This window comes from Haemaphysalis longicornis, unplaced genomic scaffold, assembly GCF_048455015.1.
Source record: "Haemaphysalis longicornis isolate Haplotype H1 unplaced genomic scaffold, Haemaphysalis longicornis Haplotype H1 scaffold_10, whole genome shotgun sequence".
NCBI lineage: Eukaryota > Metazoa > Arthropoda > Arachnida > Ixodida > Ixodidae > Haemaphysalis > Haemaphysalis longicornis.
Genome location: NW_027526204.1, coordinates 85439694 through 85464114, shown reverse-complemented (window position 1 = coordinate 85464114; position 24421 = coordinate 85439694). Strand labels below are relative to the sequence as shown.

The 24421-nt window shown below is 45.6% G+C and overlaps 1 long non-coding RNA gene across 2 annotated transcripts in view; it reads left to right on the top strand.

Annotated features, from left to right (window-relative positions):
- The window catches only part of LOC144157829 (uncharacterized), a 270803-nt gene that overhangs the window by 228067 nt on the left and 18315 nt on the right, over positions 1-24421 (top strand). The window contains exon 2 of one of the 2 annotated variants that reach the window (XR_013319885.1): positions 6358-6518. This is a non-coding gene — a long non-coding RNA (uncharacterized LOC144157829). Of the gene's footprint in view, positions 1-6357; positions 6666-24421 lie in introns of those variants that run through there. The other variant, XR_013319884.1, reaches the window with a different exon arrangement.

Here is a 24421-nt window from a genome sequence, read left to right as displayed (position 1 = left end):
AAATTCAGAATTGTAACCAGATTTTGACCTGTTATTGTCATGTAGGGACTTCTTTTCACAAGTATTTTTATGTTTCAGGAAAGTGTTTGTGTAGTGTGCAGAGCTGGAAACGTGTTGGAAGTGTTGTGCAAGAGTGTTAGCCTGGTCTTCGAGTGTGTCCCCTGTTCTACTGACCAGGGGTAGGCTATGTGTATGTTGTCCTTTAAGTTTGCGTATTCTTGTCCATACCTTATGTGCATCTGTGTATGAGTTATTGGATGTAAGGAAGGTGCGCCAACTCTCTCGTTTTGCCTCACGGCGCACACGTTTTCCGAACGCCTTGGCCCGTTTGAACAAAATGAGGTTACCCGACGTGGGGTACCGACGAAGGATACCCCACGCCTTGTTCTGGGCCTCTCGCGCCCGCCTACAGTCCTCATTCCACCACGGCCTCCGCTGGTTGCGCGGGGCTCCAGAGGCGTGGGGAATGGACTTTTCGGCGGCGTCGAGGATGTACGCCGTGAGGAGTTTGGTAGCTTCTTCAACGTGTAGGTGTCCTATGGATGAGTGGTGTAGTTTGGATGTCTGTGTAACTGTATTCCAGTTAGCTCGTGCTTCATTGAACCTATTATGGGAAGATGGACTGCTTGGGCCTTTACCTATGTATGTGAGTGAGGTGGGGAAGTGGTCGCTGCCATATGGGTCAGTTCCCACTCCCCACTCGACAAGAGGAAAGAGAACTGCGGAGCCAATAGCCAAGTCAAGACATGAGTATGTGTTGTGATCTATGTTATGGTATGTAGGCTGTTTATTGTTGAAAAGGCATGCTCCAGAAGATGTAAGGAATTTTTCTATCAGGCGACCTCGGGCATCCGTTCTGGAAGAGCCCCAAAGAGAGTTGTGAGCATTAAGGTCGCCTGTAAGGATGTATGGTTCGGGCAGCTGGTCAACCAGCGCCTCGAAGTCGGAGCTCGTAAGTGAAACATCAGGGGGAATGTATATGGAGCATACCGTTATCAACCTATTAAATATTATTAAGCGTATTGCTACAGCCTCAAGGATAGTGTTCAAGGTGACAGGGTGGCATGCTAAGGATTTCCGGACGATTATGGCCACACCGCCAGAAGAGTGTGTGCAGCCATCCCTGTCTTTCCTGTATACCCGGTAACTATTCAAGAAATTTGTGTGTTTAGAATTCAAATGTGTTTCCTGAACACACATTACACTTGGCTGATTGGTATGCAGAATCTCATACACGTCGTCAAGATTATTCAGAAGGCCTCTGCAGTTCCATTGAACAATATTTTCTTTTCCCATTATTTAGTGTGAGAGCTACTGGAGTGTGTATGTTTATGTGTCGTCTTTCGGGGCTGTGACTCTTGTATTGGGCTTTTTGGGCGGCCTATCTGAAGGCTTGGACGTCGGAGGCCGCTCCTTGCGCTGCGTTGCAGGCAAGAACGGCACGACGTCCATCTCGTCGTCCGATGTCCTGGGTGTGCCCGTCGAATTGGGCCCCCCGGACTTGGCCCCCCTTCGGGGGCCCTTCGTTTGAGCCGCCACCGCCAGTGGTGTCGGAGGCACCAGAAGTGGCACGGGCGGTGCGGTGGCGGTGGGAGCCGGTGCGGGGCTCGTGGTGTCCATGGCACACTCCAACGCACTGGACGATGGGGAGGCACGGACGGGAGCGGCACCGGTCCCGACGGAAGAGGTTGCCACCACAACCGCTGCTGCCTCAGCAAGCGGCGTGGTGGCGGGTTTGGCGGCCAGAGGCAACCCAGGGGGGGGCGGGAGCGGGACCAAGTCCGACTCGCGGTACCGGGTCCCCGCCGAAACCAGACGCCGCTCCGCCCCCCCCCCGGCGAGCCGCGTCGGCGTACCTCCCCAGAGGGAAAGAGGCGAACCTCTTCCGCGCCTCTGAGAAGGTGATGTTTTCTGTCACTTTTAGATGGATTATTTTCTTTTCCACTTGGAATTTCTCACACTTCCTGGAGTAGGCCGCATGAGGGCCCCTGCAGTTTGCACATGTGAGGTTGTCAGAAATGCAATTGTCAGTGGGGTGGTCCTGCGCTGCACATTTCGCACAGGTTGTTTTGCCGCGGCAAGAGGTTGTGCTGTGCCCGAACCGCTGTCACTTAAAGCAGCGGCGCGGGTTCGGTATGTACGGTCGAATAGAGCATCGGATGTAGCCTGCATTTATATATTGCGGAAGTGTCGAACGGTCGAAGGTCAGGATAATGTGTTTGGTTGGAATTATTTTATCGTCCCTGCGCATCGTGATGCGCCGCACAGCTGTGACGCCCTGGTCCTTTAAACCTTCAAGAAGGTCGGAATCTGTTTCTGTAAGCAGATCCGACTCAGAAATCACACCCTGGGAGCTGTTCAGGCTCCGGTGGGGCGTGATCTTGATGTCCAGATCATGGATGCGAGTTTGGGCAAGAAGTGTGCGGGATTGTTTTTCATTGTTGAGTTCGACAAGGATTTCTCCTGTCCTGAGCTTTTTGGCTTCATACTTTTCACCTAATGTGCTTTGCAGAAATTTCGAGACAAGGAATACCGACAGTGAAGCGACGGGTCTCGTTGGGTCAGCTGACTCGATCACAAGAAAACGAGAATAGTTATTCATGTTTGTTGAAAGGACAGTTGTTGACAGAGGTGGGAATGAAACTTCGGTGCGGCCCCTTTTCGGGGGCCGATCACGTCTGGGGGGGGGGGGGGGGGTTTAGAAAATGCCATATATCATAGTATAGAAGCAGGGAGACGGGGGTACTTTCTTCCACAACCTTACCCTGATAGCTGAGGAGGTCCCGGAGCTCCCTGCCTGGTAAACAGACAGGGAGCCCATCCGCCGGAGCTTGACCTGGGCTCCGACGGCCACCGTTAGAGGTTTCTACCCTTCACCTTAAAAACACATCACCAAGGTTGGATCCAGCTTATGTTTGGGGGCTCGGGGTCCACGGTATCGCCAGTACCGTCACCAAGATTGCTCAAGGTGCCCCGTGCGGGGACGGCATAATCTGGAAACAGTCGGAGTAGCGGCGAGAGGCGAAGCACCCTCGGAGAGCCTATCCGTACCTCACATGATCATTGCATAGAGACACTCGACACAATACGACAGAAGCACGTCAGCGAACATCACATGCAACATCTTCCACCGCAGCCATCCTACTTCTCATGAGAAAATCACTTATTTTCTGTCAAACGTGTTTTTATTTTTTATCAGACTTTCAATCCCTTCGCCTCATTTTATTAATGTATGATCACAACCTGGGATTTTAAAGCAGGAATCGGCATTGTCTGTAATTGATTCTACTTTTTCTGCTCATCTATTTTAGCATATTCCTTTTCACCCGTAATGGCTAACCCCTCTTTTTGGCGGTCTTTGCCCAAGTTTTCCTTGGACCAACAAAATTCAACCATCATCGAGAATCACAAAAGTATCTGCCCTACTGTAAAAACAATAAAAGGGTGCCCAGGTGAAGTTGTTGCGTACTTATGCATCTGATTTCCGTAGTGTCTGTTTCACATCTTTTGCAAAAGAAAACTTTCCACCCTGTTATTTTCACATGCACGTAAGGTTCCTGGCGTTATACACAATTATCGATAAAAATTTTGAATTCAGAATCTTCTGAACTCACCAACACGGGTGCCTCGTGGAGGCTGTCGTAAAATTGCCCCTCAAAATCTAATTACGCATTTGCAGCGGCGGCTACACGTAAATATTACCGACGCTTTTAAAATTTCGCTCCCAGCTCTACCCAAGTTTTGTATTCACATAGCAAACCGAGGCACGTAACAGCGCTCTCTTGGAAGTCGTACTGCAATCTTCTATAGGTTCATCCTTCGGTCAAGCTACCCACCCCTTGTCAGCGTGTAAACCCCTGCGGGGCTTTCGTAGCACAGGAGGTCACCGAAAGATCCTGGCGCTGGATTAAAGCGCCCGGCCAGAAACGGGGGGCGGATGCGCCGCCGCAGACCTCGTGAATAATGCAGTACGTCTCCTGCGTTACGAGTCCCTCTTTCGACACTTCACAAAGGCTGCCCATTAATTAGCGCCTTACGTGCCTCCTTTCCGTATTCTTCGTTCGCTGGTCCTCTTTCAGGCTCTTGCGGGAGCATGCCCGTCCTACCCTAACGTAGGTTTCCCCCATTCCCACAAAATCCCCTGCCTCGTTGCCATTCGATTTCCCCGGTGAGCGACGACGAAGTGACCACGGCTGAGGCCGGCAGACCGCCTCGAACCAAGCTTGTTCATTGATCACAACTGCGTCGACAAGTTGGTCTGTTTGACCTCTTAGGGAATCTGCTGCGCTCTGCCAATTTGCGTGGGTCTTGCCGCCTGTTAATATTAACATCGACAGTGTGTCAATTGGGAAGGCAGCTTTTATTAGATATTGATGCAAATTATTGAGTGCTTGGAGATTGGGGCTGAGTGTACATTTCATGTTCGGGGAAACATATTCATATCCACTTTAAACTACTCAGAAAATAACTTGCGCCATATTAACAGGGCCGTTTTTTTGGTTGTCTAAAAATGGCATCCTAACCGAGACAGTGTAAGTGAAGTAAACGGTACCGGCAATGAGCACGGCATAAAAAATTCGGAAGGACGTAATAAAAGAACTGACATAAGGCGTGTAGGTTCACTAGCACACTGGCCGGCGGACTACTGCACGCTAGGTAAATGGGAAAGACGGTTGAAACTGAGAGAAAGAATACAAAAATTAACGGGTAAGAAAAGAGAAAACAAATCACAGAAAAAACAAAGGAAAAGCATGGCTAGATATAAGGCAATATTCTGAGGAGGCAAAAAGTCCCGATGGGCGGACAGAGCTTATTGGTGGCTGGAAAAGAGTACATAACAGTTCAAACCGTATAAGAAATCGCAGTTGCCTTAACTCCTTCCTGCATCGTGAACGTAGAAATGGCGCAGTGGCTTGTATAAACAGAATATCCCTAAAGAGAAGGATGAGATATCGGAAGCAAGTAACCGAAGTTGATTACAATGGTCTAGAAAGTCCGACGGAGTCCCAAATAGATATGATTAGAAAAAGGGCTCGAATTAGGCAATTTTGCTTCTTTGGCTTGTCCCCAGTATAATGCACGTTTATGCTTGCTTCTGTCTCATTAGTTTGGCGGATAAAACGACAAGAAATTCGGCCACCTATTGCGAAGGCTGATCAATTAGCGTAGCTGGTTGCCGTCTCTCTCGATTGGAATACCTCCGCGTCAGAGCTTACGTCCTGACTAGGCGCATCCAATCCCGAACGAGCGCCTTCCAACCAGTATATCTGCGCCCCGACACTCCCCACACCTGCGCATCGACTCCTTGCCACCTCGCCACTTCTCGCACTTCTCGGTTTAGCATTTTTCTTCTCTGCACTTTGCTGCGCCAATTTCTGAGCGACGCCCGGTTCGGCTGGAACTCAGGCCTAAACAGCTCCGCAGTTGAAATAGTCCCGCGATCCGTGGCCAAAAGGATCTGCTTCTAAGCTTTCGAATGAAAAGATATTTGCATGCAGATTTCACCAATCTCCCGTGCCCTGAGACTTCTTTGTTTCCGCCGCGCACGCTAACCTTCTTCGTTCCGCTCTCTGCTTTATAACATGCTTCTTTTGTCGGGCCTCCAAAATTCGGCTACAAAGAACACAATTGTCCGGATGCACCGAACCGTTTCGAGAGAGAGGAAGACAGAGAGCGTGCTGGAGAGAGGTAGAGAGGGAGAAAAGAGCGAGAGAAAAGCCATCGCACAAAACTTTACGTGAAAAGTTCAAACTCAAAGAAGGATAACAAAAGAATTCGTGACTTTACAAAAGAAGGGCTGCGAGGAGCGGCCGTGATTTAGGGAAAACGACCGCCTGTTTCTAAGCGGCCCCTCTCTAAGCTGCTACGGTTCTCATTCAGGCAACTCGCGGCTACCGTAGAGTCTTTTGTTGCCCCGTTAGGTGAAATACGCTGCCACGTGATTCACCTGCCCTTAAGGGGTTTTTATTCGTTCTTTGGAACGCTGGGCGCCTTTTTTTTGTATTACATAGACCTTTTTTCCTCCATGGAAACTTTTTTGGGGTCAAGTAAAAAAAATGTCATTGCCTAACATGTAGTAGGGGGGTTTAACACTTTCGTTTTCATGGATCTTTGTGTGGCTTTCACTTGACGTGTGGAATTTTGGGAAGGCGGGGTGTTTTTATTTTTCTAGTTTTTTTTTTCATGCTCCAGGCTTTCCTATCCAGTCTGACTTCCGGAAGCAAATTCTTCTCGTCATTGAAATTATTTGACGGTGTTTCATTTGTCCATTTGGCAGAACTTCCGTTAACGCTATACAACAAATGTGACCTACATGAAATACGCCGTGATCTTGCGTTCTTTTAATGCTTCCTACAGGTGTGCACGAGGGCGCCACAAGCACGCGCTTTACTGAATTCACTGTCTGCAATGGAGTGGAAGCGAACAAACACCTGCATCATGTGGTACTTCGGCGTGGGAAGAGATAGAGCGGTCAAACCACAACCATATGAAGAACGGAGATAACCGGGGAGTTGAAGGTGACTGCATCTCGTTCTCTGAAGCAATCACAGACTCTGTATATATATTTTCTCAACCAATTAAAAATGCTTTGGTACTCCCATCTTACTCCCTGTCATGAATCCTTAGCGTTATTACAGGGAGTAAGATGGGAGCACCATATCGTATACCCTTATGGATTCCCATACCCTTATAGAATCCATACCCTGAAGGGTAGACCCTTATGGTCTTTCTCTCGACTTTCTGTTACTATTTTATATCATTCTCAGATACATTCCTTGTTTGGAGTCATAAAACTTCGAACCACCATTCATCTCTGCGTCGTAAATGTTGAAGAACAGCGAAGGTATCTGCTTGCGCCGCAAGTAATGGAATTCCCTTCAAGCGGCCTCCATAGCCGACGCTGTTACTGACACCTACGACTAAGGGCTCTGTATTTATGTAGCTCAACTGGGTGAAAGGGCGAGAAAAACAGCTCAGGAAACAGAAAAATGATCCTTTTTTGGGACTGGAACACAAAAAAATTAACGAGCGCCTCTGTAGACAAACACTACGGCCACCCCCGCCAGAAGGTGATTACACACCACAGCTCGTATTGGAGGCGGCTTTGAGGTCATAGCATCAACACCAGCGGCGACAGTTTTACCCTTACTTGTTTCTGTATTGATTTATTTGTGGGGTTCTAAATGAAACTTTTTGGATCCCTGAACATCGAGGTAGCGGTAATATTGAGCCTAGCTTTCCGATGTCCCCTATTAAACAACTTCGTATGGCGACGGAAATGCATGCTAGAATGTCGTGGGCATGCTCGCCGCTAGCTTAAACAAAATCAATCAAGCTTTTTGGAGTGTACATTATGTCGCCGTTGGTTTTAGATACGGGATATATTTTACAACCCCTTAGATGTTTCACTATTTAAAGGCATAAAATGATCGTCAACTGTCCATATTAACGCTGATTTCTATCAGAAGCACAGGGGCTTCTATTCGGGATTTATTTAGCTAATGGGAATGCATTATCAAGTAATTTGTAACAGATGACTAATAAAATGCCTGAAGATGCCAGAGATTGCTGTTTAACGATGCTATGAGCCCTCTGCAGCACAGCGTATGATAGGTTTCTCGTATATTGTTATGTCCGGTGAAAAAATGAGACAAGGAAGATAAGAAAGAAGAAGGTCAACGAATTGCGCGAGAAACAAATGATTGCACAGAATTGAAGCCTTGAGAGCTCAGTGGTTTGGTCTGACGTAATGTTAAAATACACACGAGAAAACGTTAGTTGCTTAGGTTGAGCAGAGTTTTGAATATCGTGGATGGACCACACCCGTGTGCAGCCCGTTCAGTGCTAACATAGCAGACGTGCTAAATACATAAAAGAAATGCGCACTGTAAAATACAGGATAGTTTGAAGGTTGAATAATTACGAACACTTTCGTGCAGCACACATGACATCAATGTACAGCACTCTTGAATATCGACCAGGACTAAGCTGCGGAGGCAGCTCAGGAAGGCTTTTATCGCACGTAAAGTCATTTTGCGCATGACTAGGGACCGAGGACATTGTGCAACGTAGACTACAATGTAGGCAGCTTTCCCAAGCCGCATTCAAGGAGAGTCTGGGTGCGGCATATCATTTACCCACATACATGACATCTTGGATTTGTTCAGGACTTTCGCACTCTTGATAAAGGGGTTAACTGGTCTGCTGAAGCTTGAAACCGAAAAGGTGAGCGTAGACAACGTTCTAGCGTATGCGGTGCATTACATCGTCGTCGTGCCTTTTAAGACTGCGCGCAACTGGTGCTACTAATTGAGTGAAACCATGTTTCGGAAAACATCTCTGCTGGGCCCTGCATAACTGTTTCGCGGCATATGGACGCAAGTTCTCATAAAAGGTTATTTTTGTAGCTCGCAGGAATTTGCTATAAATAATTGAAAATCTTGTATACCTAATTGGGAACCATAACTTAGGAAGACAATAATAGGAGCCAGCATAACTAAATACGCCTTCCCTCTCTGACAAACGAAATAGAGTAGTATAAAATAGCGCAGTTTGTGCGGCTTCGATGTGATCATGGAGATGCGTGCCGAATAACCTTTCTAGTATTTTCTAACGTGGCTTAAAAGCCATTAAGCACTGATAGCCACCTCTATTCCAGGCAACTCTCGGAGGCTTATAATGATACAAAAACGTCCACAGTTTTGTAGAGGAAAAAATTGTTTCTATAACCTGGTGCTAGTAGGATTTTTGATCGTCCTACTTAGTTAAAATGGCTAGGTAGCAGTTGCTGTTATTCCCAACGAGGAGCCTATGCTGAATGAAAGGCTTTTACCACTGCGAAATTTTAAATCGATTGGAAGTTCTTGCTGCGCCAATTTTCGGTAGTGCTGTAGGCATACGTAAAGACTACATTTATTTAATAAAATAAACCTGAATATCAAGTGCTGCTGGCGGAACTTTGATACGGTGAAGGCGGTTTTAAAATTTACTATTTTTATTGCGGAAGTTTGCTGTTCAGCCTAAGGGGAAATTAAATGTACAGATACACCCAGGAATCGCGAAGGAATCGGAGCAGGGGGTCATGATGGGGTCATTGTATCCACGCCATAAAATCTGGCGGACATCCAGGGCACGGGCCGCAGGTGGCGGTGTGCACAGCGCGCAGGCTTCGCAGAGCAGGGCAAAACTCCACACCAGGTGCTTAGCTGTAGCCTGTTCAACTGGAGCGAGGCAAAAGGGGCAGGTGGAGTTGAACGGGGCATGGTATTGAGGTGGCCAGGACCTCGTTACAGCGGGCGGGAGGACGACTCCCAGGCGAAGACGTCTGAGCAGGACCTCATCTTGGTGAGAGAACCCGCCGGGAGATCCGTACCGCGCGGGTGTATGAGAGCGCGCGCGGTGGGCCGTAGACATTCTTTTTCACTGGCAAGTTGAACACCGTTCGCCGAAGGAGCAAGAGGAGCTGGATATTGCACACGCATGGGGTGTGTTCCGGCATCTGCAGCCTGCATTGCTGGGTGGCTGTTCCGTTGGCGCCATTGCACGCGCACACGACATGGGTAGGTGTCCACAATGTTCTGGATTTCTAGCAGAAGTTCGTTGGACGTGAGAGTTTTACGAAGCTTTCGTACAGCTGCCGATGAATTAGTGTAAATTTTACACTGTGGTGAAGCTTGGTTGATTATCAACGATGTATGTAGCAGAGCATGCCGCACTGCAAGGAGTTCTGCCTACGTTGATGGCCACCTCTCCCTTGTTATGGAAGTGCAGGTCACTGGATCGGCAGCCACAGTCGGGCAGAGTATAGCGGTATGAAGTAAGGTTTCGGCAGCACTGGCGTCGAGAAACATCAGCGTAGAGGAAGGGCTAGCAATGTCCATAGAAGGCGAATATACTACACTATTTGCAGTACTAGTTCTTTCTGACGAGTCATTTATTTTTTTTATAACAGGGTATTGTTAGGCGCAACTAAATAGGAGCACTCTCCGGCAGCATCATTTTGCTTACTGAGAGGAAATGCACAAAAACAGAAAACAAAACCGTGATAAAGAGAGACCCTCTAGGTATATTAGCAAGATAGGACTGCTATTTTCATTTACACATCAGTTGGGATACCAAAGCCAGTACTGCCATAATAAATTGAAACAAGCCAGAAATAAGGGTAAGTAATAGTTAAGATTGAAAGTGCTGCGATGTTTATACAAGTAAAACTGTATACACTTCAACACTATAAATCGTAACAACGCAGAAGATATTCCTGTTTGTCCTCATGAATTTGGACAAAGCAATGCTTGTCAATTTTCCTAAATCGCTGAATTTCATGCAGACGCAGTCGTGTAAACTGTAGGAATAAAATCGTCTCTGCTAGCAGTTAAGAACCTGACATGATCATTGTTACGCACGTCTTTTTGCATCGCAGTGACACATTACGAGAGCGTGGGTTAAACCACTCCAAAATTTCCGTTCGACGTTAATCAAATGCACTGAGTTTAGACTTTCCCACCAGCAACGGTTTCGACTTTCGAAAACATTTGTACGAGCCCGTTTAATAGGACGTAACCATACCCTGTGGAAACCGTCGCGAAATTCTGAGGAGAGTAGCCGTTTTCTATGAAATGGTTGGAGCTGCACCGTAGTTGGGCAGATGTTTTATTTTGTCCTTTATGTCTAGTAGTATAAAGCACACATTGGTTAAAATTGAAACGACGGAACATATTCCGAACTCTGCGTCGGAATAAGTGCGTCCAGAGGCGGAAAAAAGTGATATATGTGTGTTTTATTTTATTGACCGAGAAGCCGCCGAGTGATCCACTTTTCCCCTAAGCAGTATAAACGACCTGCCTTCCCATGATCGAGGATGTTCCGGGATATCCAAATTTGCAAGTCGAGCGTATTTCTCGTAATCAAATTTATCGCCGAGCGAACCGAGTTGGTACGCAAAGGTAAATATGACGGATATGCGGCAGACGTAGCACAAAACTTTTCAGGCGACGTGGTTCTGCCACTGTTTCTTTGTGTGTGGATTTCCTGTGCACGCGGGAATAGTTCCAGTTGCTGCCGTCGGAAAACTCGTTGTTTTTTTGTTTAATTCGTGGCAAACGTGTTTTTTCCGTCTTTGTGGGACATTTTAAAACATAATTTATGAGCTATTTTGTCCCTTTTTAAGGTATTACTATGTTTGTTTCTGCTTCATTTCTTTCTGTCCCGCTGCTTGCAACTTGCACGATGCGTGGTTTGCACATATATCGTCGATTCGGTGGTCACGCGCTGCCTGAAATCTCTTTTTGTGTCCGCAGCCTGTTTTGTTATCTTGTACTCTTCTGCTTCATTTAATTTCATGGGTGGTCAGCTGTCTTCTATAATTGATATAAATCACGCTTTTTTACACGTTTTGTCTTAACAAGTATCTGCGTTTACCATGTCCTACCCTTATTGTGATGAGTGTGCATAAAAGTCCTTCATGTTGATATGAGCAATATTCTTGGCATGCCCCGGAAGAGGATTCCCGACAAGAAGTTATTTCTTATTGATTCTTTTTTGTGTTTATTTGCATTTCATAATCTTCATAAAAACAATTTTCATATTCGAATTTGCCTTTATTCATTTTCTCACTTCGTCTTGTTGACATTTGTTTATTGCCTGAGCCTTCATCACAAGAACAATTATTTGCCAACTTTCATGCACAAAAATTTGATCAAGAAAGGTCAATTATTCACTCGGGCTTTGTTTGTGTTTTCGGGACGTAGTGATACAAAGCCCACTTGAAGCGGATTGGTGTGCTTATTTGGTAAAGGCTTCAATAGTCGAACGTTATTTACGACGCTTTTAAGCAAAGGGTTATAATAGCCGTGTGATATATTTTATGAACAGACAACTTTTCAAAACATCAGAGAAAATAATGGTCAATAAAGTATGCAAATTAAAAGAGTGATGAACTGGCATACTGTAAGGAGTTAGGAATGCGTGAGAATTGCGTTTCTTTTATTGTTTAGCAGCTTCCATTTACTGTTGCAGCCAAGGGCATCTCTATTCCTTTGACGTCCACTCGGCTCTGCACTAGCGGCGCGCTCGTTTAAATATCATGCATGAAAAGGCGACAAATTCCGACAGTAGGAATACAAAGTTCGGCTGCTGCTGAGTGCTGGGGAGTGTGTCGGCTGAAACAGCTGAAGCCAGTAACACGCGGGAAAGATAGCCAGTAGGTAAAGGCAGGAAAGAGAAACAGGAGGTGACGCTTAGACTGGCGTCTCTTTTTCAACGCCGGCCTCCCGACTCTCTAAAGCACTTCAGTACACGCGCACTCTCCACTCTGTTTTCTGTTCCGTGCTCTTCTGTCACCCGCTTTGATGAGACACTGGCGCGGAAATCTCGTCGACATTCCCCAGATCTTCCTCACACACTCAAAATCAACTTGTATTGCCGGGGCAGTTGAACGGGTAAAGGCCAATGCCGACAAGGGTTATAATTATAACGCCACTCACCAATTTGCAACAGATATCTAAGAAACCTGAACATAACTTTCTCTCACCCTTTCGCTTAGCATATAAGCTTTTGTTGGAAGCGAACCGTCAAATTATGAAAACGAAAGTACGATTCCTATCAGAATCAGTTGTAAGCCGCTGTCACCGTGTATCAAGTCTTGTTCCGTCTTGTCGCTTGCGTCAAGCTCACTAAAGAGATACATCAGGTTGAATATTCTTGTGATTTTTTTTGTACATAATAAGCATAATGGTAATATTTTCTAGACAAATAATTACCAGGAAAAAACTATTCCAACATTGTTTTAACAGGAGCAAACTATTCAAACAGCGTGTGCAGTTTTTTTTTTCTGACGTCTCAATTACGTCACAACCACCATAGAAGCCTATGGAAATTACTTTCCACACTGAAAACAATTCTGATTCGTTATTTGTTTACTTAGACATAAACACAAAATTTTAAGGGCTGTGTCTTGAATGCAGCCATTTACAAAGCGTCTGCAAGCGTTTGTTTTTGTTGGTTTGCACGCGTTTTTTGTTAGAGACCACAAGTACCGAGCGGCACGTCACGAAGATAATATGCACACCAATTGTCTTTATTCTTCCACATTGCTGACAACATGCATAGTTTCCAATCAAGAACTCGCCATACAGCTCAGTCTCACGATTTCCCGTCAAATACGAGAAACAGTCTTTCACCTCTGTTTACACAGCTTTCCAATGTGGAGCGCGCAGTGAATAGCGCTTGAAGAGCAGCAAAGCCCTTAGGCAGACTGGGTGAAAAAAGCAGAGCTTAATAAAATTCTCACCCTAAGCCCCAGTCGTAACATCGCGAACCCACAAACCACGCGAAAGGAAACAAAAAAGAAGTTGGATATCGTCTTATTCCAGCGACGCTTGATACTTTCCTCGTCTTGAGCAGCAAGACAGACTTCTCTTACTGTTGTGCAAGAAAAACACAGCAACAACAAAAAGAAGCACTGCAAGGCGTCTCACAAGAACAGATTCAGAAACTGCGTAATTGTCTTCCGCTAGGAACCCGGAAACTCACTGGGGTGCGCCCAGGGAAGAACCTTTTCATGCTTCCCATGCAAAAATATTTTCGTCTAGCTTTCAGAGGGCGGTTCTCACCGGGCCACCATTTCATCTGTTCCGGACGGAAACCGTTTTCCTCCCCCTCCGAAATAATTTATCTAATCGTCGTTTCAGCGCTGTGCCTCCAAACACCCCCTTGCCTCTTGGGCAACACGGCGAAAAGGCCGCATCAGAAACGTAAATCGCGGTGAGAAACCCCTGTCATTTTTATTGCCTCTGTTTTTTACATTGTGTAATATGTAATTCATTTTTTGTTCTCACCAGCATCCATAGTAGTGATTTTTTTTTCTTTCTTCGTTGCAAGAGGTTTCTCCGTTTGCATTGAGTTTTGCCATTGTTTGCACTGCCATGCTATCATCCGGATGTGTTTTAATTATGCTTGGCTGTGAAACCGGACGTCGGTGGTTTTCGGCTGACATGAAGGTTCTGTTGCAACTGCTTTCCGGTCTTTCATTTTTTTCAGCTAATTTTATAAACCCGTCGGCTCACAAATGAAGCGCTAGTTACTTTTCCTGCCACCGAAAATTCCGCAGGCTGTCTTCAGGTGAAGTTCTTTGTCACTGATTTTCTGGATGCAAGAAATCTTTTTGTTTCAGCCTTTAAGGCATTACCTGTTGTCCCACATTGCGCCTGACAACGCCTTTCTCCGGATTGCAGCTGAGAAAGAATTGCAAAATCTATAATTTAGGAGAAAGGGAAATTTGGACTGAATGCACTAATACAAAAATCAAAACACTGAACAGTGAATGCGTCGCGTAAGTAAACTTGGAGAAAGGAAAGTGAGACACACTCGTAAGCGAGACGTACATTATGCGTATTCTTTCAACATCGACCGCAGACATTGTGACATTTCTTGTCTACGCAGCCTCAGCTTCGATGTGTGTTTGCACTTCTTGATAAGCTATGCATGTTAAGGTAGCGGGTGGATTGACGCAGTACAAGAATCACCAAGCAGCAAACGTTGTATTTCAGAATTATTGTTGGTGATTTGGTTTTCATACTACACCTACATTCACTTAACCCAAATGCATTGCCGTCTTCGCCCCCTGCCTGCACACTCGAAGGCGATACGATAGGCGATAAGCTATGCATGTTAAGGTAGCGGGTGGATTGACGCAGTACAAGAATCACCAAGCAGCAAACGTATTTCAGAATTATTCTTGGTGATTTGGTTTGCATACTACGCCTACATTCACTTAACCCAATTGCATTGCCGTCTTCGCCCCCTGCCTGCACACTCGAAGGCGATACGCTTTTCCTCACTATTATCTCGGTCAGTACGACTCATACACCTGACGCAGACAACACCACCCTCCCCTACATATCTAACTCCCTGTGCGGCCGCCTTGGCTAGCACTGTCGCCCCCCTCAAGCACCTACCACTTCGTCTGCTCTTGACCGCAGAACCACACTTTCCACCAAACTCCAGGGTTACCAGAATTGAGCGAGAACACGATTAACTGGGCAAGTTTTGTTTCCGTTTGGCTAGAAATGTTTGTCATGATGGTTTAGAGCTGGTGCACCACATTCAGGCAATACCTCATGTGGAAGCGACATTCCCGGTCACCTTCGAGGCGTACCTATCGGTATTTAAAGCAATTATCCCGCGTTTATCTTGGATCGTTGTAAATGCGCATGATTATCAACCTAAAACACCAGCACGGTTGTGTCGATATCGTGGAACCGGATTTGCTGATTTGAAAATTGACAAAAGAAGATAACCACTTTTTCCCCAAATGTATAACTAAATCAATCACTGTTCGACGAAAGAAAAAAACAAAAAAAAACACATTAGGGGGTATTTTAAAAGAGTACTGACACAAAATTTCAAAGCTGAGATAACAATGTAAAAGGATTTCTTTGAAGGTGGAGATGTCTATTTGCAAGTTTCAAAAATAACTGTTCAGTATAACGTTTTATAAATTCCTTTTAATCGTTCTGCGCACAAGAAAGCTCAGGACAGATACCCTTTTGACATCGTCATCGGCGCCACGCGTTGAGGGCCTCCCCCAGAGCTGCTGATTTCAGCTATCCCGCCACGTACCGAAGACAGTGCGCTCCTCCGCCTTGTGTATCACATCAGAGTATTGGGACTTATGTCATGCGTCAAGACCGTTGTGGTTCAACGAGAACAGTCACATCAAGAGCACCGTCTAGTCATAGCGGGCGCATCGGGGTTCGTTTTGTCGAAACCTAAGCTGACATAAATAAACGATGCTTTAAATAACTATTTAGGTTGGGACCGACCGTCTAACGTGTTAGTTTATTGGTTAGTTGGCTGGTAGAGACCCACAACAGCGAGAAAACGTAACACACAAATTTCATGTCAGCGTTCCTTTAAAAATATCGAAACGCCTGAGAGGCTCTGCTGCATTTGCGTCCCACGGAGGTGGTATGACTCAAAATTTATTGCCGGTAAGAATTCCAGGGCAGAAAACTTCACACTTCAAAAGGGTCCTCTTATGTCCAGTTACTTGCGGGAGTTCTTTGTTGAGCGCCTTCCAACAATCCTGTAGATTTTGAGCCATTTGTTCCGTATAGATACCGGCAACATTACAACATTTTCTTTTGACAGTTTTCATTCGTCCTTTGAAAGTTTTATAGAGGCAGCTGTCATTCCTGCGCTCAGGTCTCAATGTTTCCATCTGCTAGCAATGATGGGAGTCTTTCGGATATATCTGTAAAGAATTTTGGAGAAAAAAAGAGGGGCAGGCGCGGTCTACCCAAGGGAGTAGTGAGGCCGCGGCCGGAATAGAGGTGCCAAAAGCCGGGAAGACGGGCGCGTTACGGTGACGCCTCCCTTACAAGGGACGGATGATCGTTCTGCAGGCATTCTTAATAAAGTTGCTTCGCTCGCTTGCTCGGAAAAGGCAACTCCCCCTCCGTCAAAACAACAGTAATAAGGAAACTCGAAGCTTGCTTTCCAAAATCAAGTTCAACACAAAGTAAATGAAGCCCAGTAGCGAGCGGTGTGGGGCACAATTTTATCTACGTCGCCTTCATACCGCGAAGGACCAAGGTTCGATTCCGATCACAAGAAGCGTTTTATTTTTATTTACTTCACCCACGCTCATCATCATTGTCTCAGAGAGTTGGCTTCCTGCAGAGTGTTTTGGGCGGAGTACAGATGGCATCAGCGAAAGGCCGAAAGCTTAGCTTTAACACGTGAAAAGTGCTTGAGAAAGTACCGAGCATTTCCGGTTCTCACATCTTTCGTCGCTTCTCGTCCCATGTTTACCTTTTCCGTTTTCAAATAGAGGCGTGGAACGTATTTTCAGGCTAGGTCTTTCGAAAAAATGTGACATTCACCTGATTGCTTACACGGGCAACGAAGTAATTTTAGAACGTTTTTAACCAAGTGAAGTTTTTTGCAGATGCAAACCTGCCATGTAAGTAACAAATGGTGTCGTTGAGTGATTTATTACTTCAATGAAGGCTGTCACTGACACCCGTTGCCCTATTTTTTGTACTGCTTTTTCTAACGAGTCATGGTGATAGTGTCTCCCATTCCTCCTTCAGCTTATTTTTTTTAATTTAAGCCAAAAACGCAAGGGTCTGTTTTTCTTGCGTCTTCCCCCAAGGGTTTTAGTTTTCTACATTGTCGCCTGTTGCATAAACACCTGTTGTCAGTGATGCACCATAAATTTTCAGCTTTATATAATCTATTGTGTTTCAATATTTTTGGCGACTTTTGTGCCAAATCAGGAGAAAATATTTTATGCGTTCAGGGATGTTTTGCCGAGTTTGCATTAGGGATTCCGCGGTTTTGGTTGGAGCATCTGGTAACCCTGAATTCCGCACTGATTATGTCATGTCTGGAGCAACAACAAGCCCTTTAAATGAGAGCCCTGGGAGCAGCGCGCAATCGTGGCCTTCTGGACGAGTCCGACTGGCCGCAACCCCATGCTGGCCCCAATCCCGCATCTCCGCCTTATGCTCGAAAACCTTTTTCTTCCTCTCACTCTTTCTCTCTCTCCCAGTGTACTCGCCAATTTGAGCGTAAACTCCAATATTCTTGACTCTAAGCGAAGCCAGGGCGTTCGTTCGCTCACTCAACGCCTTCCCACCAAGTCATGGGTATTTTGTTAAAGTTCTTTTCGCTGTTAAGCTTCTTTTATTTTGTTAAATTTCTTTCTCTATATTTTTGTAATGAGGAAAGGAGGAAGTCCAGAATTCTGAGTGAGGATATGAGCATGGCAAATATGATTAGGACGGATACGTTATCGAAAATATCCCCGTGTAGTACAAACCTGTGTAATCTTCGCCGTGTAGACGGAAATGGCGATCGTGTTCCCAAGCAGCTTTAGGCTGAATGAGTTTGGAGCAGCGCATAACGGAAAAAGTTGCCTTAGACGTGGATACAATTAGACTTTGTACAGCTCTTGGATAATTCGCACAAGATGTTGTAAAAAACTATTGCCCTTAATCAGTTGTCGTGCAAAATGCCCAATTGTAGATTGCAATAACTAGACCTAAATCTCGCTTATTGCAAATAGCTCGAATTACAGCTGCTGAAATGCCCAACTCTACAGAAATTTCTTATATCTAGACTAATCTTTTGACGGAAGAAAAATGGGGCAACACATTTACCTTTCTAGTTCCAACAAAATATTTGATTGTCGAAAGCGCTTCTTACATGCAAAAGAAAAACGTTTTGTGTGTAACATGGCATTCTTCATTCGTTCCGTAGCTAGTTTTGTAGCGTACGCACTGAAAAGCTAACCTCCTAATTTTTGTTCGATTTTCGTCACCCTGCTTTCTCTGTTTCCATGTTCCAATCACTGAGTTAACGTTAGGAACAACCGCGAACACAAAGTTACATTCCGTTGCGCAAAAGAATAAACTTGCCTTGAACCTGCCACTCAACCTTCATGTTACTGCCAAGAATAAGATTCACGAAGTTTTACCTCCATCTCAATGCGTTATATGTGCGTGGAGGACGTAGTCTAGTGTCTTGGCTGCATCCCCTTCAGAAGTACCCCTGGAAGCGGCAAGATAAACAGCTGCGAAATAAGTGGAGCAAAAAATATGTGGAAACGCACACGCTAAATTGCTTGAAACACAGGGCCAGCAAGAGGAAAAAAGTAAGGGAAGTAAAAGTGATTGAGGGACCGCCATTATTTACGTGCTGTCTTCGGCGCTCCGGTGCCGTATGTCAAGCTGGCTTATATACCACCATCCACTTTGCACTTCCCTCGTGGCTACTTTCTGAGTCGCTCTTCGGGCATGACTGCTCTTTTCCCTCCTGCTTCTAATATTTCCCCCGCTTTATGCCTCGGATTCAAACTTTGGCCTGTTTTTTAGGTAAGAGTGCACTCACCACTTTCTGCAGCAGTTTCCTTTGCTTTACGTCCGCGGTCATTCGCCTCTGTGGGGGAGTCGCTTGACTGGAATATTTGTAACTTTTACATCCCCCCTCGTATTTATGGCGCCTTCATTTCTACATTTTCTTTTGAGTTAAGCGGGGTACGGCGCGCGTTTCATCTGCGTTGGCTGATCCGCAGAAAAGTGATTCGCCTTCAAAGCGCACCCGCCACTTTAGCTCAGTGGTTAAGGCGTTGTGCTGCTGAGCACAAGGATGCCGGTTCGATCCCTGGCCACAGCGGAGGCTTTTCTGATGGAGGCGAAAAGCAAAAACGCTTTTTTCTTTTTGGCGGACTTTAAAAGGCTTGATAAGGTGTCGGCAACCTACGCCAGACAGTTTCGAGCCTTTTCCTCCTACCTCCACCCCCCCCTCAAAGCCTCATCGCATCGCATCGCGGACTTTAAAGGTCCCCAAGGAGTAAAAATATTCCAGAGCCCTCTAATACGGCGCGCCTCATCGCCTGTGAAGAGTTGGCACGTTAAACCCCTAAATCAATCACTCAATCAAGCCTTCAAAGCGCAAAGTTTGTTTTCAGTTCACAAAAAGTTTTTCACCAAGCAAATTACTAACCTAAAATATTGCACCAACAAAGTTAAATTCGTCTCAGACAATTTATGCTAAAAAGAATCTGGGGTCTCGCACATTGCAGTAGCGAATGTACGAAATTGTACAGCCTGCAATGAATCGGCTTTGTAGTAGATTCGATGTCTTATCACCAGAAAGTTTGCAGATCATTAAATGAACAATTCACGGGGCTGATAGAGCACGACTGATGTCCGCTTCTAAAAGCATAAATCAGAGGTGAACAATAAGAAGGTAGTTAAGAGATAAAAAATGAGAAGTTGCAGCCAGCCACACCTGCAAATTCTTACAGGCAAGGACACTAGACACCAAGGAAGAAATGGGACGTTCCTTCTTTTAAATAAGGTATGAAATTCTGCAAGATCATTGCGTTAAAAACCGTCGGGAGCATGCTGAAACATTCAAAAGGTTAGGCTCAAAGTTTCTCTTTAATAGGATACAGTATTGCCGCAACCAGGAGTTGTCGATGTGACACAGCAATATATATATATATACCTTCAACCTATAGAGAAAACACATTATCGGGAAAAGGTTCCAGTAAAACTACGCCGCTTAATTAACGAGAAAGTTGGCTGTTTCCTGAAGAGCAGTTGCGACCTTCGTAGTGCCGTACAACTCATCGGCCCTGCGCTCCTGCGCATGCATGCCACAGAGTTACGTTTCGGTGATAGGCTAATGCGCAATGAAGGGCGTAATCTAGGACAAAACTACTTGTGTTCCCTTTCTAACAGCCATCTCAAAAACTTGTACTAGTGGTGCAAGGCTGGAGAAACAGCAAACCTGGCGGCCCCTCTCCCTTCTTCGGAGACCCCGCTGTTGCACGTCACATGGATTTCAGAACTTGGCGCAATAAATGTCTGTATGACAGCAGGCGTAGGGCCAAATTCTCCAAAAAAAGGGGCGTCGTTTCGAAACTACGCGGTAGCCCAATGCGAATACATCTGTTATCGGACTTGGACGCTGGTTTGTGGTGTTTAAAAGGGACAAGAATGACCCAAAAGGATAACTGTAGCAAGTGCTCGAAGCACCGCGTACTGCCCCTGTCGTCTTGCTTGCGACTTTTCAACATTGCTACAGTGCTCCTATGTGCCTTTTGGAACATCTTGAAGGTATACAGCGCAATTACACACGGACGCTAAGAAACAAGACGCCAAACCACAGCGCTGACAAACAACTGTTTTTTATTAGAACAGACAAACATTTAAATACTACAACCTAAACTTTTTGACCACACATCACACATACGTCACAGTCCAACGTGTTATTTCCAAAACGTGACAGCCTCGAAAAGACTGTGTGGATGAAGGCAGGTGTATATTTACGCCAGAGAGCGGTTTAAAAATTCAAACTCACTTGTATGTAACTAAATTTAAGGCACACTAAAGCACCGATCCCCCATTTTTTTCTTACATTGTATGCCTCGAAAATCTCGCAGGCTAACTTGTCCCTGTGCAAAGATAGTATCATTGTTTTCTGGAAAGCAGGCTCGCATTTGCACTCTGAAGTGCGCTGAGCCACGTGCGAGTAGGTGACCTATCCTAAAGAGCTAATTTGTGGATCTGTTGATAGAAAACTCCAAGCCATGTCGCGTGGCGCCGGAAAGGGTTGCGGAGTGAAGCAAGTGTCTCCTTTTGTACCATGCAAAACGTGTGTTGTCTACCTTATACCATTTCCCTGTAGTCATGTGTATATTGGGCCGGAAAGTAGGTGTAATAATGGTAGGTTGTTAGAACATAAACGGTCTTTAGGAGGAACACCCACTCGCACGTCGCTCAGCCCATTTCAGAATGCAAATGCGAGGCTGCGTTTTAGGAAACAATGATACTATTTTTGCACAGGGACAAGATGACCCGCGAGATTATCGAGGCATATATTATAAGAAAAAAAAAGGGGAGTGGTGCTTTATTGTACCTTCAATTCATGTCCATGAAAGTGAGTTCGAATTTTGATATCACTCGCTAGCGTAAATATAAAACACGTGCCTTCACCCACAGAGTTAGTTCGTGCCTGTCATGCTTTGTAAATAACAAGCTGGATTGTGACGTATGTCTGTTGTGTCGTCACATGGGTTTAGGTTGTAGTATTGAAATCTGTGTCTGTTTTTAAAAAAAAACAGTCGTGAGTCAGCGCTGTGGTTTGTCGACACTTTTCTTAGTCTCCATGTGTAATTGCGCTAGCTTCAAGATGTTCCAAATCTAATACCAACTATCCCAGTTGTCACATCTCTTATGTGCCATTCTTGTCCTTAACACCTCAAAGCAGCGTCCCAGCCCGAGAACCTTGCATTTGCATGGCGCTACCACGTCATCGAAAACTAGCGCCCTTTTATGGAGAATTAGGCCCCTGCATCGTTTTGCCCGCAGGCTTTCACACCTCCCCCAAAGTGCACCGAGTTGGCACGTGCTAGAACCAGACGCTACCGGCTCCGCGAACACGGTGTCGGTAGCGCGCACTCGGCGTATGTGCGGCCCACTTCAAATGCGAACGCAAGTTAACTGGCGAGTAGAGGAGTAGGCGAGAGATCACACCACAAATGCTGGTCGTCCAGGCCGGTGCTCGTCAAGGCGCTCGCCGAAAGCTGGGCAGCAGGAAGCTTCAAGTAGGGGGAAATCAGTGGACATTGATCACAAACTACTAATTTCAGCTGATACATGAGCAGCCATATCAACTTTCTACGGCTGCTTGCACAGAGCGTTTAACAGTACAGCTGTGTAAGCCCTTAGTTGCGCCGTTCATAAAGAGAAAAAAAAAACAAGAAAATGTAGAGCAGAAGTGAGCATGTGTATTGTGAGGAGCGGTCGGCGTCGTCCAGGCTTGCGCGTGGGCGTGGTCCACGTGAGGGCCTGTCTAAAAGAAACCTAATACCGATCGCACGTGCCAGTCGGCGTTTGAGCAAACAGCGCTGCCGACAGAATGATTGCCGTCTGCTCCTGACATCATCGCTCTGTGTTGCTAGGGTCGAACAGCCGTGATCAAAAAACTCGGATCCGGCGCGACGGCGGCAGTGCAACTCTTTCCGACTCTGTGCCGCGCGCATGGGGGAAGGAGCGACCAAAGAAGTTCCGAATGTCCCAAGAGGAGACGGCTTACTGGCAAGCGCAGTGCGCTGCCAGACGAGAATGAAATCACATAGAACAACAAGAATACTTAGTAGTGAAGGCCTTTGATGGTGACGGAGCATTCTATAAAGACTTTGCGGCTACAAAAAATGAAATATACGAAGATTGAAGAGACTGTACAATCCAGAAACGTATATACTTTACTTTTTGTTTGATTTTGTCTTCTTCTGACCAGCGCCATCAATGTACACAGGGTAGAAGGTTCTGAGTGGCTCTCGACGATTTTAGCTTCATGAGACGAGCACAGTCCTGCTGTGACATTGGGCTTGAACCACTGTGCATCCTGGCTTTGATGTTTAATTAGTTATTTTCTTGAAATTTGGATATCATCGAAACAACAAAATTATTCAGGCTCCTAGCATTGATTTCAACAGAGAAAAAGGGTGTTTAGGGGTTGTACAGGTCGGCCCCGATTTCGAGCTCTGCGGAGGAATTACTTTTTTAAAGGATTTACTGCAATGCGGCCAAAAACTTAACGATTTTGATTGTAAGGCTAGGGTCCATATGGTGGTAGGGCGTCCTTACGTTGTAAAAGTAATGCACCAGAGTCAATCTTCCTGAAGAAATGGTGAGCACAGCTGACCTGCCTTGACGTGTCGTTAGCTCATTAGGACCGCAGTAATTCAAAATCGATATAATTCCCGTTTGTATTTTCTACAGGAGAAATATTTCACTTATGATAGTGCGAGAAAAAGTTGAGACGTTTTGACCGCTAAGCTTATGCAAGAACAACGGTCACTAGACTTGCCGAGTCTTCTGTATTTCGAGGACTACGAGCTCCTATCTACACAATAAGCAGTCAGTGGGAATTTAGGCACACCTTACGCGTCTAGGGTTCTCCAGGGGTGCTTAGTTATTCGTGGACAAAGAGATCGATGAGTGGGTTTTAAAGTTTTGTTGGTGTTTTCAAAGTGCGCTCCCAAAACGTATTACTAGCCTTGTAAAAAAAGAAAGATGCATGTCGGGTGAGCTATAATTAGTACCTAAGCTGCACAGACTGCCTCTGCTTTTTTCTGTAGCGTCTTCCTAATTTCGAAATGAGCTTGGATTGTATTTCTAGACAAAAAGATCACAGCTGAATCTTTACAAGCACAGGGAACATTTGTGGTGATCCGCCACGCATTGACGTAGTTTATAGTGAAGTGCTGGAGTCAGCGTCCTAAACTTTTGCTGGGTAGGCAATATCAAAGTAGTAATTGTTCGCCGTCAATCGAGATATAAAGAATAGTTCGTACCAAGGTAAATAACGGTAATACACATGATAGAATTAAAAATGCGGGAAAATACCATCACGTAAATTTTTCGCAGGTGCAAACCTGCCAGACGGCAACCTTCCTCCGCTAGCATCAAGCGCGGATGCTGCAACTGTAGTGGAATCATCTACCACAATTTTTTCTGCTACAAGTATCCTATATCCTGTGATGGTTATTACAGCTCTTGTGTCTGCTGATACCAAGCATTCAGAACAATAGGCGCGGTATTTAAAGACAACAATTTAATGAGTCTTCGCGGCCGAACATTACCTCCTCATATCAATGCACTTTCGGTGTGTGCTGTAGGCGCATTGTAGGAGTATTGACGTGTTAGGGGTGTAAGTTGAAACACCCACGTGAGTACCTCCATTTTCACATAATTTTACAGTACTTTAGCAAAAATTCACAAAGTTTTCCTGCGCTTTGTAGGATTCCGCAAAAGGCGGTCGCATTTCTTTTCTGTATTGGGCTCGGCATGGTGAGCTTCCCCAGATTCAGAAATTTGCTTTTTACAAAGCACAAGTGCAG